General features: G+C 37.8%; 1 protein-coding gene across 3 annotated transcripts in view; it reads left to right on the top strand.

The window, feature by feature from the left end:
- The first annotated feature begins 4,634 nt into the window (after positions 1-4,634).
- Positions 4,635-17,263, top strand: part of PAK2 (p21 (RAC1) activated kinase 2) — an 80,502-nt gene continuing 67,873 nt past the window's right edge. For all 3 annotated transcript variants that reach the window (XR_002173827.3, XM_019922821.3, XM_033855662.2), the window contains exon 1: positions 4,635-4,903. The gene's annotated coding sequence lies outside the window, so the exon portion shown is untranslated. The remainder of the gene's footprint in view (positions 4,904-17,263) is intronic.

Below are 17,263 nucleotides of genomic sequence, written 5' to 3'. Positions count from 1 at the left end.
TCAGAGTTTATTTGAATATTAATTTTATGAGAATATTAATTTATCTAGTGTTTCAAAGAAAATCATTAAACTAGGACAGCTAAGAAATTATTAATATCAAAATTGATTTTTCCTTAAAGCATTTCCATTCTCCTTTTCTATTTTATAATACTGCTTTTGAATATATGAATTGGCAAAGGGCTTGATGAAATTAAGATTAAAGTATATTTTATTAAGTTGTACAGTTACAAAACTTTTTTGAATCTTTGGGTGATTTTTTAAAAAACAAAAGGTCTTGATTTACTGTTTTTCTTTGTAAAAATTAGAAAATAAAGTAAATGCCATAAGCTAATTAAAAAATAGAAGGGCAAGCATGTTCCGAAACAGAAGCCAAAAAACTGGGGTATGTTGGCATTGTTTGTTTTCTGTGGCATAATGGGATATGATGTACTTTATATATGCTATCACTGGTTAATTTCCTAAAACATTCTGGTGTTTTTCTGGAATAAATCTTTTATAATTTGCCACGTATAGCTTGACCTACTAATAACAGTTCTTTTTTAAGATGTGTTTGAGAACTTATGTATTGAGAAAGGCAACCCAATGCCATAAAGCAGAAATTAAATTAGAGATCTTTAAAATGATGAAAATTTCAACCCAGTCTTGCTTCATAGCTGTTTAGTATTTTCTTATAAGACAGAATTCCATGTTTTCCAGGCATTTTTTTTTCACAGTGGGATTAATATAGTGGCTTGAAATAGAATTATATGTCAGTAAAAATTCAGTAACATCAACAACATTTTGGAATATGGTTAGTCAGGTGGGGGAACACGGTACTATATTTAACCTCTTAAGTGTGTGTGTGTGTGTGTGTGTGTGTGTGTGTGTGTGTGTATTTTCTTTTGCACATCGAAGCCAAGTTCCTCAGTATTTAAATGTTTTTAAGTTAATATTTGAGATTGTGGCTTGGAACATGATTCAGCCATTTTTCTCATTTATACAGGTATTCAGAAATGTAATAAAAATGTGAATGTGAGTGAAGATACTTTGATATGACTTTTCTTGCCTGATAAATGCTTGCAGATGACATCACTTTTAACATAACAGAGCATTTCTGGTTTTGAACTCTTTGTATTATCTTCTTTGGATACTTAAGAAATGAATAAGCACTTTATTTTTTAAATCAGTTTTGTAATTCTGTGTATGGTCTTTTTTGTTTATAGCCAAGAAAATGGGTATTGTTCTCCTGGTCATTGTATTCCAGTATTTGTTCCACTTCTATGGTTTATTTTTCTTAAAAGTATCATGTAATGTTCTTTGGATGAAAATAACAGACATTCAACTAAGGGTGGTGGTGGGGTAGAGATTGGTGTGTGTGTGTGTGTGTGTGTGTGTGTGTGTGTGTGTGTGTGTATCTCAGCCACTCTACTAGGAACTTAGATTATTTAGCTAGATCTCATGGAGATCTAGGTAGTTGAATATAGGGTTTGGTAGGCTGTGAGAGAATGAAATAATATAGAGAATTGTCCTAGTCAGTGATAGGATGGTAGGTTTAACTGCCTATCTGATTTCTTGCACCTCAGACCTTACTTCCGGGATTACCTTCCTCCTGAAGTATATCTTTTTAAGATGTTCCTTTAGTAGGTCTCTGTGGTTGGTAACATCTCTGTTTCTTGCCTGATGATATCTTTATTTCACCCTCACTCTTTTTACTGATAATTTAGCAAGATATATACTTCTAAGTTTAGTTATTTTCTCTTGGTAGTTTGAAAATATTTTTCCATTGTCAGATGGCACACATTGTTGCAGTTGAGAAATCTATGCTAAATTTAATAGTTTCTTTGTAGGGGGTGTCTTTTTTTTCTGGTTTCTTTATCTTTGGTATTCTGCAGTTTCACTTTGATGTGTTTGAGAAGATTTCCTTTACTTATCCTGTTTGGGATTCACTTGCTTCCTGAATCTGAAGGTTGTCTTTAATCAATTCTGGAAAATTCTTAGCCATTATCTCATCATATACTGCCTCTTTTGTTTTCTCTTTTCACTCTCCTGAACTTCTTATTAGGCAAATGGTATACCTTCATAATCTATCCTCATGTCTCTCAGTCTTTCTTTCATATTTCCTCTGTCTTTGGGCTGCTGTCAGTAATTTCTTTAGATCTGTCGTCCAGTTTATTAATTTTCTCCTCAACTGTGTGTAATCTATTTAACCCAAACATTGGCTTTGGTTTCAATTATTATATTCTTTATTTCTACAAGTTCTACTTGGCTCCTTCTCAAAGCTGCTTGGTCATTTTTTAAAAATAGTATCTTGTTTCTTGTTTAAAAATAGTATCCTGTCTTACTCTGCTTAATCATTATAATAAACTTATTCTATATTCTGTAATCAATAATTCCAGTATCTAAAGTTCATGGGCTTCATTATTCTGTTTATGGTTTCTGTTGATTCACTCCTGGCTTATTTTCTCAGATGTATTATATTTTGGGTGTTCATGTTTAACTTTCTATAGCCTGTTTTTGGAAATCCTTTCAGTCCTGTGTTGAGAGTGAACCTGTACAGTGAAGATTTGTGTTTGTTTCTTCCAGGCCTCCAAGCATTACCAGCCTGGGACATTTTCTTGACTTCAAGTTTCCTGGGCAGTGTAGGTACTATAAATTTGAACTTTCAAACCCATGTGAGGGAAAGTTTGTGGTTACGAATTCTAAAGGGAAAGTTTTTATCCCCTCGATGCCAAAGTCCAGGCTAAAACTTACAAGTATCTGCATATCGCCCTGGGTTGGTCCAGGGGATTTTTTTTTTTCCAGTCTATTCTTAGAGGGAATAGCCCTTTGAGTTTTCCAGCCTTGTGCAGGATTATAATCCCAACACCTTCTACAGGCCCAAGGCCTTGTCTTTGGTCTCTTGTCTCCTGTGCAGCCAGTAAAACCATAGATTTTTCTGAGATAAGTAGGTTCTTTCAACATAACACAATAGGCTTCACTGACCTGGTTACCACTCTGGTTTCTTGCTCCCCCCTTTGGGTTGAATGTGGAGTTTGGAAGACTATCAGATGTATTCCTCTTTCTTCCTTGAAAGCTTAGTTATGCCTTTGAAAGGATGTTCTATTTTATCCAGCATTTTGTGTGTTTAATAGTGGGACTGTTTTTCAAGTTATCTAATACTGTGCCATATTGCTCCTTGAATCCCTTCTCTCGTACTCTCCATATCAATTGAGTTTTTCGCTCTACATCTATCAATAAGAACAATCTGGCTACTACCTATCTCCACTTCCACAGCTATTGCTCTAGCATCAGTCATGATTAATGCCTCCCTAGTTCATTCCCTTCTATTCTTGCATCTCAGTACTCCATTCTCCATGTAGCAATCTAGAGATTTTTTTTATTTTTTTAATATATTTATTTATTTATTTTTACCTGTGTTGGGTCTTTGTTGCTGTGCGTGGGCTTTCTCTAGTTGCGGTGAGTGGGGGCTACTCTTCGTTGCAGTGCGCGGGCTTTTCATTGTCGTGGCTTCTCTTGTTGCAGAGCACAGGCTCTAGGCTTGCAGGCTTCAGTAGCTGTGGCATGTGGGCTCAGTAGTTGTGGCTTGTGGGCTCTAGACCACAGGCTCAGTAGTTGTGGAGCACGAGCTTAGTTGCTCCACGGCATGTGGGATCTTCCCTGACCAGGGCTCAAACCTGTGTCCCTTGCATTGGCAGGCAGATTCTTAACCACTGTGCCACCAGGGAAGCCCTCTAGTGATCTTAAAGTGTAAACCAGGTAACATCACTTCCTTACTTACAACTCTTTAATAACTTCTTGGAATAAAGTCCAACATCCTTACCTGTCATTTAAGATCCTTCCTGACCTGAATCTTGTTTTCTCCCACTATGCAACTCTTCTTGCACTAAACTGCAGTTACACAGGCCTTCTTAACTGACCTTAGCAAGTTCTTTTCTTCCTCCTTCTGTCTGGGAGCTTCTCATGGCTCTCTCTTTCTGTTCTCAGCTTAAATGTCACCTCATTAAAGATGCCTTCCCTGGCCACCTTATCCAAAGTAATCATCCTAGTTTTTCCCTCATACCAGATATCACTATTTTAATTATTGTGTTTTCATATTTGTAAGTTCCACAAAGATAAAGTGACTTGTATTCACCCTTGTATCCCTGATACCCAGCAGTGTCTGGTACATGTTAGACACTGAAATACTTGTAGAAATAGTGAATACATTAATGAACTCCTCCATGGATAAAACATAGAGGCCTTAATTTGCAAGGAGGTGGGGCTTAATTTAGCACCAAAGTATATTAAGAGCTGTAGGTAAAAAGCAAAATGGATAGAGGATGAATTCCCAGGAACACGTATCCTAGAGCAGGTTCATATAACAGGAATCGTCTTTCAGCATCTTTGGTTGGCCACAGACCTGACTGGAGGCAATGCTGAATTACATGAGGAAGTGGCGGTGTCTCTCAATATGAAGAATACCCAAAAAAGGCGGGGGGGTGGGGGGTGGCGGAGATAAGTAGTACACATCTCCAAACTACAACTCCCAGCAGGCCCCGCGTGAACCCGCCCACTGGGAGGCGGTGCCCGTCTCCACCCCGTGGAGCTTCTGGCTTCGGCCCCACCCCTCCCCGCTCCGCGCCGTAGCCCTCCCCCAGGGTTGTGGCCACGCGCAGCGGCGGCGGTTGTTCCGCTTCCCCTCTGGCCTGGGCCGTCGCCATTGCCGAAGGCTCCCTGCACTCCCTTCCCGGTGCCCGCGGGGCTCGGCTGCCGCACGGCCTAGCAACAACAGCAGCTGCGCTCCAGCGCGGTTCCTCTTCCCGCCCCGCTTCCCTTTCCCTCCCCTCCCCGCCCCGTGTCGCGCGCTTGCTCGGGGCGGCTCCTGAGCCCGCCGGGAGCTCGGCCGGAGGCTCCTCGCTGGGGCGGGGATCTTTCCTCGCCTGGGGTAAGTGTGCAGACAGGCCGGGACGCGGGCCGTCGCTCTCCTTCCTTCTTTCTCCGCGGCCTGGCCGGCGCGAGCGGCCCGGGGCAGCTAACCTGCCCCGCGCGGGGCTGGGAAGCCGCCACCTGCGTGCCTGGAGCCGCAACTCTTGGGGCGGTGGCTCATTGTCTGCGCCCTGCGGCTGTTTTCTTCCCTGACTGTAGTCTGAAATGGGAAGCTTGCTGGGTTGGTGAGGTCTAACTCTTCCTGGACCCGGCCCTGCCCTGAACCCTGTCGCGCCACAGTCTGCCCTCTGTTGATCTCCCTTCCATCGCGTTTCCACCCTCCTTTTCTTCATTTACTTTTGTGTTGTACAAAACGTTGCGGGTTTTATTCCTCGATTTTTCGTCTCTTACAGAATCCTAGCCCCTCTTTGCTGTCTCTTTGGTCATCCCAGTTTCTTTGCTTAGGCATACTGTCTAGGGTCCCTTTACTGTTTTCTAAACTACAATCTGTGATCTTTCCATATTCCGCGTTAGTAGAAACGAATAGTTTTCCGAGGGTTTGAGGGCCTCCGCTTAAGAAAAGAACTTTCGGATCTTCTCGTGATTCCTGTTTGATCTTCAGCCAGGAGGTGAATATTTGCTTCTTTAGGTAACTTAGGTGAAGGTTGGCTTTCCCCATGTTTGGCTTTCTTTCAAACAACATACACAATATGTTGCCGAATATTCCTCAGTGGACTCAACCTTCTGACTAATTCTTTAAAGATAGAGTCATCCAAGAACTGAAGAGTAGAAAGTAATTGCCATTGTCGTCAGACGTTGTGGAGTTGTACTGCCAGTCCTTGTATCTTATCTTTAATGGGAATTCTCTGGGCAGTGCGAGCGTGATTTCTTTCTCCTTGATAAATAATGCTAACTCCCATTGGTATAATTATCTCAGTTTTATTTTACAAGTGATCTATAGTGCTTTGTTTTCTTTTTAAACCTCTGTAAAAAGACAATCAAAATGGTTAGGCCTAAAATTAGACTACGACGAGCAGTGTTTTGGATCAAGGTTGTGCACGTCACGTTTTTTCCCCTGCTCTGTTTGACTCTTCCGCTCTTGTAAGTAGGCAGGATATTGAAATGTAGAAGAATTTGCTCTGGGGGTTTTGTTTTTGTAGGTTTATTCAAAACAGTAACATTAAATAAAGTTAGATTGGGATGAAGGCAGTGAACGGTAATTTTTAAAGCAGGTTAGAACTTGTCAACTTTGCTAGGAGCTCTGTGGCATTTGTAAAACACACTCATAATCACTTATATATATTTTGTATATATGTATGAAAAAATATATATATATAAATGAAAAGCTTTGTTCATGTTATCCTATTAAGGGTGTTGATTTAAGTTAACTCTTTCATCCTTAGCTTTTAAATCTTTCTAGTAATTAATTAACCAGAAACAGTGATTTACATTATGAAAAATGAACCTTAAAATGTTTCTGACCTGTAATGTATGGAGGTCTTAAACCCACTTTCACGTTTTGGTGAAAGAGGTTGACCTAAATTCAGTGAATTCTGTGTTTTCACTTCAATACTGTCATTTAGGTAGTGTCAGTTGTCCTTAATTCAGTGAGAGGTCTTCTTGGCCTAAGGGGTTAGGGTCTAGAAATGTTGGAGTGTGAAACTAGGTCTGTTGATGTCAGCTTCTCTGCCAGTTCTTTCTACAAACAGACAGTTTTACTGAGGACGAGTTCTGGGTATTCTGCTTCTCTTAGGACCTCGATTCTGGTTTACAGTTATTCAAAGAGAGAGTTATTCTTCTGGACTTTGTGACATTAAATACTAGCCTTGAAAACCCAAATTCATAAAGTAAGTTTGTGGTTGGAGTCTATCTACTAAACAAATGAATAGGGGTTCCTATGATTCTCTGATCTTTATGAAAGGGCGATTTCCAAGTAGACATGGTTGACAGTGGTGTATCTTTTCAATTGTACTTTTTTAAAGAGAAAACTTAGAACTTGTTCAGGTAGCTAAAGATAAACTTTCAGTTTTTCTTTTTAGAAGAGAGAGATCTTGTTCAAATAGCTAGGGATGAAATAAATAGGTAGGTATTGTTAAATTCTTCCTATGTTTAATCTGTCAATATTGATTATTCTAATATTTGAGTATAACATTTGTTTTGGCTTTCTGAATTTTCTACTTATGATTAAAGTGTGAAACTGCACCTTTTTCAAGTCTTTAAGGCTTTGGGGTTCTGATCCATTTGTTTTCAAAAGCCCTTCCAGTTAGTTAGAGGGGTAATTCCAGACTAATCAGAGAGGGTGTTAAGTTACTTGCGAATTGTCCCTGGTATCCTTTTTGTACCTTGGTAGAAGCAGAAAGAGATGGAAAAAAATAGCCCCTGTTGCCTTGAAGAAATACTGATTATTTTCTTCTGTGACCAGAATTGAGTTTCACTACTTCTTCGTTTTAGGATCACTAACCTGAATAAGAGTAGTCAGTCTGAACATTCATGCTGGATTTCAGAGGTCTAGCCTCTTATCTTTGAGGTACAGTAGTACTTGTCATTCCATGTATCACAAGTGGTGAGGAGCTGGAGACCTGGGTTTGAATGCTGGCTCTTCCATTTCACCCTGGGCAAGATACACATTCTTTTCAGGCTTGTTTTTTTCATTTGTAAAATGAGGATTAATAATAATATAATACACATTTTATAGGGCTATTTAGAGCAGATGAGATAATGCAGGGAAAAGTACTTAGCAAATGAAGTGTTTAAGTGATTAATAAATGTTATTAATATTAATGCTAATAATATTAAGAGTTAATATTCCATTCTGAAATAGGTTTTATATTTAATTGCTTCTACAGCAAATATTATACTTCCAAATGTAGATTTAAGACTGCTTTCTGAAAGTGGTTGGAATCTCAGGGCCAAGTTTCTGAGACCATAACTGTTAAAAATTACTTTTCAGGAAAAAAAATAATTCCATCACTGAAATAAGATACAGGTTTTTTGAATACATGTTTCTCAGATTTTAAAATAGGCATACTTCTCGTAGAAAATTTAGAAAGTGGTGAAAGCTATTAAGAAATGGGACAAAAATCACTTAGCCCCCAGAGATAACCATCATAACAGATGAGAATAGTGCCTTTTTTCCTTATTTTTAAATTAAATTCCAAAGATAGTCAGTACATGCTTATTACAGAAGGTTCAAGCAAGTCAATTATTTAGAGTAGAAAGTGAAAATTACTTTCCTTACTTTATAGTCCCATTCCTTACAGGTACCCACTGTAAACAATTTTGTTTTCTTTATGCAATTAGAAATAAGCACAGTGTGTATGTAGTTTTACCTTGATTTTCTTTTTTAATTAAAAGAATCTAATCATTATGAATTCGTTTCCATCTCAGTACTTGTAGTTAAACCTCATGTTTTTTTGTTTTTTTTGTTTTTTGCGGTACACGGGCCTCTCTCACTGCCGCGGCCTCTCCCGTTGCGGAGCACAGGCTCCGGACGCGCAGGCTCAGCGGCCACGGCTCACGGGCCCAGCCGCTCCGCGGCATGTGGGATCTTCCCGGACCGGGGCACGAACCCGTGTTCCCTGCATCGGTAGGCGGACCCTCAACCACTGCGCCACCAGGGAAGCCAAACCTCATGTTTTTAATAGTCATGAGATATTCCATTGTATGGTTTTACTTTACTTAATTATTCATGGTTATTTGTTATTTCCACTTTTGGGCAACTAAAACTGGAGCTTTGGGCCTCTGGTTGAGGGTCCGCCTGCCGATGCAGGGAACACGGGTTCGTGCCCCGGTCCGGGAAGATCCCACATGCCGCGGAGCGGCTGGGCCCGTGAGCCGTGGCCGCTGAGCCTGCGCGTCCGGAGCCTGTGCTCCGCAACGGGAGAGGCCGCGGCAGTGAGAGAGGCCCGTGTACCAAAAAAAACCCAAAAAACAAAACTGGAGCTCTAATGAATTTCCTTATACCTTTGTGCACATGCACATGTATACAAGTATCTCCATTAAAAGCATTCTTAAGTGTGCATTTTAAGTTTTGATAGATGGCAAATTGCCTTTCTAAAAGACTATACTAATTGAATTGTAGAAGCTCTACACATAGTAGATGTTAATACTTTGCCTTCTGTTTAAGACGCTCTTTTACATTTTATCTTTATCAAAAAACAGTCTTCTATATTTCCTTCTGGTACTTTAATAACTTGTATTTGAATCTTAATACTTCCAGATGTTTTTTTGGGGGGGTGCTTGGTGGGATAAGAGTTTGGCTACTGAAATAAAATACAGGTGTAACAATATTTCAGGAGTTTGAGGTTGGTGTAAAATTTAGTCACATTATAGGGATTCAGAAAGGAATATTTTAATCATTTTATTGTAAGCATCACATCCAAAAAGGGGGGAAAAATGCCCCCTTTGGCCCCTGTTTCTTGTCATCTACCAAATTCATCCTCATCCTTCAAATTTCAGCTTTTGAGTATAGCTTTCTTTGGGACTCTTTCCTGATTTCCAGTATGACTTAGATATTCTTATTGCTTTTATATGTTTTCTTAACATGTCCATAATCTTTATTTGCAGTGTGCTGAGAGAATGAGTTATTCATCTGGAAATGAGAGTTATTTCTCAATTGTTGTCAATTGAAATTAATCAAAAGGGAGGTGCAAAGAACTCAGTAGCGTTGGTTAAAAGTGATGCACATACACATGTATGCATACAGGGCCCTTTTAACCTGCATTACTGAGTTCTTTCTAACATCTTTCTGATCAAGCTATTACCTTGTAGGTAATATTTTTTCATGTAAATGTTTAATAGATTCTGGAAAAATACAAGGTTTTATTTTAATCTTGCATTTATTTCATAAGAACAAGGTGTATTTATTTCATAAGAACAAGGTGTATTTTAATCTCAGCTTTCTTTTTTTTTTTAAAGAAGATGTTGGGGGTAGGAGTTTATTAATTTTATTTATTTATTTTTGCTGTGTTGGGTCTTCGTTTCTGTGCGAGGGCTTTCTCTAGTTGTGGCAAGTGGGGGCCACTCTTCATCGCAGTGCACGGGCCTCTCACTATCACGGCCTCTCTTGTTGCGGAGCACAGGCTCCAGACGTGCAGGCTCAGTAGTTGTGGCTCACGGGCCTAGTTGCTCCGCGGTATGTGGGATCCTCCCAGACCAGGACTCGAACCCGTGTCCCCTACATTAGCAGGCAGATTCTCAACCACTGCGCCACCAGGGAAGCCCAATCTCAGCTTTTAAAAAAATAATTCCTATTCTGGGAATTCCCTGGTGGTCCAGTGGTTAGGACTCTGTGCTTCCACTGCAGGAGGCATGGGTTTGATCCCTGGTCGCGGAACTAAGATCCTGGATGCCACGTGGTGCAGCCAGAAAAAAAAAAATCCTATTCCTTTTAATTTGAAATTAGTAGTTTATAGGCTTATGAAGCAATAATGTTATATAATAAACACATGAACAACAAAAGTTGGAGTAAAACTTTTTTTTTTTTTTGTGGTACGTGGGCCTCTCACTGTTGTGGTCTCTCCCGTTGCGGAGCACAGGCTCCGGACGCGCAGGCTCAGCGGCCATGGCTCACGGGCCCAGCTGCTCCGCGGCATGTGGAATCTTCCCGGACCGGGGCATGAACCTGTGTTCCCTGCATCGGCAGGCGGACCCTCAACCACTGTGCCACCAGGGAAGCCCCTGGAGTAAAACTTTTAAACACAATTTCAGGTGCTCTAAAGAACAGATTATTAAAGAATAGAAAGTTACATTGGCAGATATAATGGTAAAAATATAACCAGATGTTTGATAAAGAATAAAGTTTAAAAAAAACCCTTAATTCATTACCTGTGGATAACTGCTGTTAATATTTTGATGTTTCTTTATATTTGTGTGTGTACATAGTTTACTCTTCTAAAATTGGAATCATATTCTATATAATTTGCTATCTTGCTTTTTTTTAACTTACCCTCAAATCTTGTAAGTTTCCCTCTTTCTCCTTAAAAATTCTATTTAAAAATGATTTTTTCATGTTTGCCTAACATTCCATTGCACACCTATGCCTTAGTTTCATTATTCTCCTATTGGAGAATGTATAACTTATTTCTAATATTTTATATAAATAATGCTATGATGAATATCTTTTTATTCATCCCTGAGTATTACTTTAGAATATTTTCTTAGAAGTGGAATTACTGAATGAAAGGGTATAAGCATTTACAAGTGTTAAATTACCATCACTAGCATTGTGAGTCTCATTTTGTTGCTATCCTCATTGAAACAGCCATCATTCTTAATGAAATTGTTAAATTTGCTTATTGCTAGGCAAATAAAAATACAGTTTAATTTGCATTTCCTGTTTAAATTATAATTTTGTTTTTGTGAATTTGATTTAGTTTCGTTATTTCTGATAAGTATACAGAAGTATCTAGGATTTTTTTAGTAGTAAGTTCACTTGTTTCTTAAAAAATTTTTTTTGTACAGTTTTTAAAGTTACTTTCCATTTACAGTTATAAAGCATTGGCTGTATTTTTCGTGTTGTATAATATATCCTCGAGCCTATCTTACGCCCAATAGTTTGTACCTCTAGAAATAACTAGATTTTTGTGGTCACGGTTATTTTTATTATCTTGCTGGACTTCAGTAAAATTTTATTTACTTTTGTTTTTCAGGTTCATTGTCTTACCTGAAAATAATAGTAACCTTTGCTTCCTTTCCAACAGTTATAAAATTTATTAGTATTTTAGCTCTTTATTACGTTGATCAGAATCTCCAAGACACAGTTATATAAGAGAGGTGATAATTGTCTTGGAATGTCTCTGGTATTTTTACGATTTAAGGATGAATGCTGCTGTTGGTTTTAGAGAGAAATTTTTTATTATTTATTCTGTTCTTGTAAAAAAGAGGAGTGTCTTCCGAATTTTATCAAATGTTTTTGTAACTTATTTAGGTGATGATAAGATTTTTCTTTTAACTACTGATAAAAGTATATAAATAAATTTGCTAATAACATTCGCAAAGGTTATATATCCTAAGGCATATATCACGAGGAATCAAAACCCCACTCTTGTTAGTCAAGTGTACAGAATTTATTGAAAGAATAGAAGAGAGTCTCATAGAACTTTAATAAGAATACACAGTCCATATGGTAACTTCTGTAGTTCCTTCTGTAGTCTGGAGAAATCCTTACTTACTCATGAGTCAGTTTTGAGAAATTTGTATTTCCCCAGATTATATTTTTTAAGATTTTCAAATTTATTATTATATGGGTATATGTAATATTTTTTATAATTAAAATCTGTGGTGTTCATCTCCACCTTTTATTAGTGATTTCATTATTTTTCTTAATTTGATTTGCCAAGTGTTTATCTACTTAGTGGTTTTTAATAAGAAGCTTTGAGATTTATTCTGCTCTCTGATTTTCTAATTTCTACTTTTTATTTTGCTCTGGTTTTTCTGTTTTTTTTTTTTTTTTTTTGGTTATACAGTAAGTCCCCTACATACAAACGCATTCCATTCCGAGAGCACATTCGTAAATCCAGTTTGTTCCTAAGTCCAACGAAGTTAGCCTAGGTACCCAATTAACACAATCGGCTATATGGTACTGTACTGTAATAGGTTTATAATACTTTTCACACAAATAATACATAAAAAAGAAATGCAAAAAATAAAGAAAATATTTTTAATCTTACAGTACAGTACCTTGAAAAGTATGGTAGTACAGTGCAACGGCTGGTATACCTGGGCTAGCATTGAGTGAACAGGCAAGAAGAGTTACTGACTGAAGGAAGGAGAGGAGGTGGGAGATGGTAGAGCTGAAGGATCGTCAGCAATAGGAGATGGAGGGCAAGCTGCAGTTTCACTCATGCCTGACGTTCACTACCAGCTACATCACTGCTGCTTTTACGCTTGCTTCTACACTTGCTTCTGGACATCCTGGGCTTGAAATAAAGATACTGTGCTACTGTACTCTACAGTACTGTACAGTAAAGTACACAAAAGCACAACCACTTGTAGAGGATGCCTGCATGTGACAGTGTATGCCAGACATGTGAATTAACTTAACGTGGTTGGACCTGTGAACACATGTTCACATCTTTGAAAGTTCACAACTTGGAGGTTCATATGTAGGGGACTTACTGTACTTTTTCTAACTTAGTAAATTCTTAGTTCTCTCTTTTTTTTCTTAAATGAAAACATTTTTAATGCTCTTAATTTGCCTCTGAGTACAGCTTTGGCTGCACTCTAAAATGTCTGTGAATGATATTCTTATATTCATTGCTTTCCAAATAGTTGCTAGTTCTAGTTTGATTACCTCTTTGACTCAGGAACTGTTTGGTATAGTTCTATTCACTGTATTTTCTTTCATTGTCAGTGACTATGTTCTTTTAAAATATCTTTTAAGTTTATTCAGAGTTTTTTTGTGACTTAAAGCATAATCCAATTTGCTAAATGTTCTTTGAAAACTTAAGAACATTTTCTGTTTGCACATACAGTTTTATATACACACATATATCTGTCAGTTAAACTTTATTCAAATTATCTTATTATTCCTTAATAGTTTTTATTAATTATAAGACATCCTTTATTAAGTTTTTAATCTTAATCTGTCAAAGACTAAGAGTTAGCATTGTTTCTGAAAAGCTTGTGCTTACATTGGGGCCTTTACATTTTTGTTCCTTCCCCCGAATACTGTGTTCCTTTCATATGTCACTGTTTTAAAGAGGCCTTACTTGATCAGCTGTCTAAAATAGCCTCCACCTGCTCCTGCTCAGTATCTAACTTCTTTCCCCTCTGTGTTTTTCTTTATAGCACTTCCACCTGAAATTATTATTATTTTATTTATTTATTTTTTTGCGGTATGCGGGCCTCTCAGTGTTGTGGCCTCTCCCGTTGCAGAGCACAGGCTCTTTACGCGCAGGCTCAGCGGCCATGGCTCATGGACCTAGCCACTCCGCGGCATGTGGAATCTTCCCGGACCGGGGCATGAACCTGTGTCCCCTGCATTGGCAGGCAGACTCTCAACCACTGCGCCACCAGGGAAGCCCTGAAATTATTCTTTCATTCACTTATCTCTTTGCTATTATTCTGTTCAGAACTTAGAACAAGTATGTATGCAGTATGTGTTTGTTAAGTAAAGAGTGTCCTTTTTTATTTCTAATGACTTTTTTTTTTAATTAATAGACTTTATACAATTTTAGGTTCACAGAAAAGTTGAGCCAAAAGTACAGAGAGTTCCCATATACCTTGATCTCCCTCCTTCCTCAGCTTCCCCCATCATCAACATTCTGCAATGTTTGGTATGTTTGTTATGATTGATGAACCAGTGTTGATACATCATTACCCATCAAAGTTCATAGTTTATATTAGGGTTCACTCTTGATGTTACACATTGTATGGGTATGGACGAATGGTGGATAATGACATGTATTCACCATTACAGTATCATACAGAATAGTTTCTTCACTCCCAAAATTCTCTGTGCTCCACTTATTTACCCCTCCCTTCTTGCTAATCCCTGATAACCACTGAAGCTTTAACTGTCTCCATAGTCTCGCCTTCTGCAGAATGTCATATTGTTGGAATTATACAATATGTAACCTTTTCAGCTTCTTTCACTTAGCAGTGTGCATTTGAGTTTCCTTCATATCTTTTCATGGCTTAATAGCTCATTGCTTTTTTATGCTGAATAATACTCCATTGTTGGGATATACCACAGTTTGTTTACCCATTTACCCACTAAAGGACTTCTTGGTTGCTTCCACATTTGGCAGTTATGAATAAAGCTGCTATAAACATCCAAGTTTGGGTTTTTCATGGACATAAGTTTTCAGCTGATATGAGTAAATAGCATGGAATATGATTGCTGGATTGTATGGTAAGAATATATTTAGTTTTGTTAAAAATCTGCTAAAACTGTCTTTCAAAGTGGCTGAACCATTTTGCTTTCCTACCAACAGTGAATGAGAGTTCCTGTTGCTCAAATCCTCATGAGCATTTGATGTTAGTGCTTTGGATTTTAGCCATTCTAATAGGTGTGTAGTGCTATCTCACTGTTTTAATTTGCAATTCCCTAATGAAGTATGAGACTGAGCATCTTTACATTAGATACTTCTTTTGCAAATATTTTCTTCCACTCTGTGGCTTGTCTTCATGTTCTCTCTATCCTAATGATTTTTATCATGTTTTTGGTGTAATATTATTGATGCATGTTTAAGTTCTATACTGCTAAAGATCTGTATTACACCTAATCAATAAAAATAATTGTCATATTTAATCTTTCTAAGTCTCGTATTTTACTTATCTTAAATTTCCATCTGTCCTGTTATTCTTTGTTCAATAAATTATTATCCAACCTTGTCTTTCCATGCCATTTTTAGTTGTATCTCTTTTAAATTACATATAGTTTATTTTTGTTTTAATCCAAAGTGAATACTTAAAACATTTATGTGTATTGTGATAGTTAATTGTTGGGTGTGTTTCTGTTATTTAATGCTTTCTGTTTTTTAATGATTCATTGCTACTGCTTCTACATTTTTGTAAAATATATATAATGTAAAGTTACCATCTTAACCATTTTAAAGTAAAGTTAACCCTTGAACAACACGAGTTTGAACTGTGCAGGTCCACTTATACGTGGATTTTTTTCAGTAGTAAATACTATAGTACTGCACTATCCAAGGATGGTTGAATCCTAGGATGCAGAACTGCAGATACAGAGGAACTTTGGATTTGGAGGAACCATGTATATGGAGAGCCAGACTATAAGTTATACTCAGATTTTTGACTGTGTGGAGGGTTGCGCCCCAGCCCCCAAGCTGTTCAGGGTCAACTGTATACAGTTCTTTGGCATTAAGTACACTTACATTGTTGTGCAACCATCATCACCATCCATCTCCAGAATTTTTCATCTTCCCTAACAGAATCTACACTCATTAAACACTGACTCCCTGTTCCTCCCTACCCACACCTGGTGACTGTCTCTAATCTACTTTCTCTTATGATTTTGCCGTTTCTAGATGATTCATGTAAGTGGAATCATACAATGTTTGTCCTTTTGTGTCTGGCTTATTTCATGTAGCATGTTTTCAAGGTTCATCCATGTTATAGCATTTATGAGTACTTAATTCCTTTTTGAGGCTGAATAATATTCCATAGTGTGTGTGTTTATCCTGTTGTCTGTCAATGTCTTAAAGCCAACTAATCTATACTTGAAGTGAATTCAACTGTAAATCTAAAATTTAAAAAAATAACAATTTCTGATTTGTCAGTCTGAAAAAGAAAATTATACTTTGACTCCCCATAACTGAAGACTGGCTTATTCTCTTAACCAGCCCTCACTTTAATGTTCATTGTTAGTTTCTCAATCTTACATTTAAATTGAGTCATCATGTATGTCAGCTAACATAAATTTTCATTTAATATAGGAGTAACTGGAAGGCACATTTAATAATTATTAGGTCACTAATGTCCACAGAAACTTTCATGCCATGTGGTCTCGCATTAATTTTGTTTCAGAGCTTCCTATATCTGATGGTGCTAGGAATCTTCCTTTTTCTTTTTATTGAGATATTTTGACTGATTGTGTCTTGTACGTGTTTATTAATGTTGCCTGATACATTAACTCCTTACGGTCTTCATACTTTTTTTTCATTTCCAGAAATATTTTTGGTTATTTTTAGTTCTTTTTTCTTCCTTGAAAACACTTATAGTAATTAGGTTGGCTTATCATTTCTGTCTTTGTGTGAGCTTCTCGAATGTTTGTCTTTAGCACTCATTTGATTTTCCTTTATTACCTCCAATGTAGGGTTTATTTCTGCTATGGAAATTTTAGTTTCTTTACATCCTTTAAAAATTTACTCCACTCCATTTTCTTCTTAAATTACTCTCATTTCATCTTGGTCTTTTCTCTTCATATATGCCTGTTTCATGGATTTTACCAAACAGTGTTTGGAACTTAATTCTGTGTCTTGAAGTCATTTTTTTAAAAATTTATTTATTATTTATTTTTGGCTGTGTTGGGTCTTCCTTGCTACATGCAGGCTTTCTCTAGTTGCGGTGAGTGGAGCTACTCTTTGTTGCAGTGCGCGGGCTTCTCATTGTGGTGGTTTCCCTTGTTGTGGAGCATGGGTTCTAGGCAGGCGGGTTTCAGTAGTTGTGGCACAGGGACTCAGTAGTTGTGGCTCGTGGGCTCTAGAGTGCTTAGTGGTTGTGGTGCACGGGCTTAGTTGCTCCACGGCATGTGGAATCTTCCCTGACCAGGGCTCGAACCCGTGTCTCCTGCATTGGCAGGCGGATTCTTAACCACTGAGCCACCAGGGAAGTCCCTGTCCTGAAGTAATTTTAATTCACCTTCTAAGTTAGATTCTGCTTCTGTGAAAGGTAATTTTGTCTCTTTCTT

This window comes from Tursiops truncatus, chromosome 4 (genome assembly GCF_011762595.2).
Source record: "Tursiops truncatus isolate mTurTru1 chromosome 4, mTurTru1.mat.Y, whole genome shotgun sequence".
NCBI lineage: Eukaryota > Metazoa > Chordata > Mammalia > Artiodactyla > Delphinidae > Tursiops > Tursiops truncatus.
The sequence above is the reverse complement of the archived record's forward strand: the minus strand, read 5'-3'. Positions and strand labels throughout refer to the sequence as shown.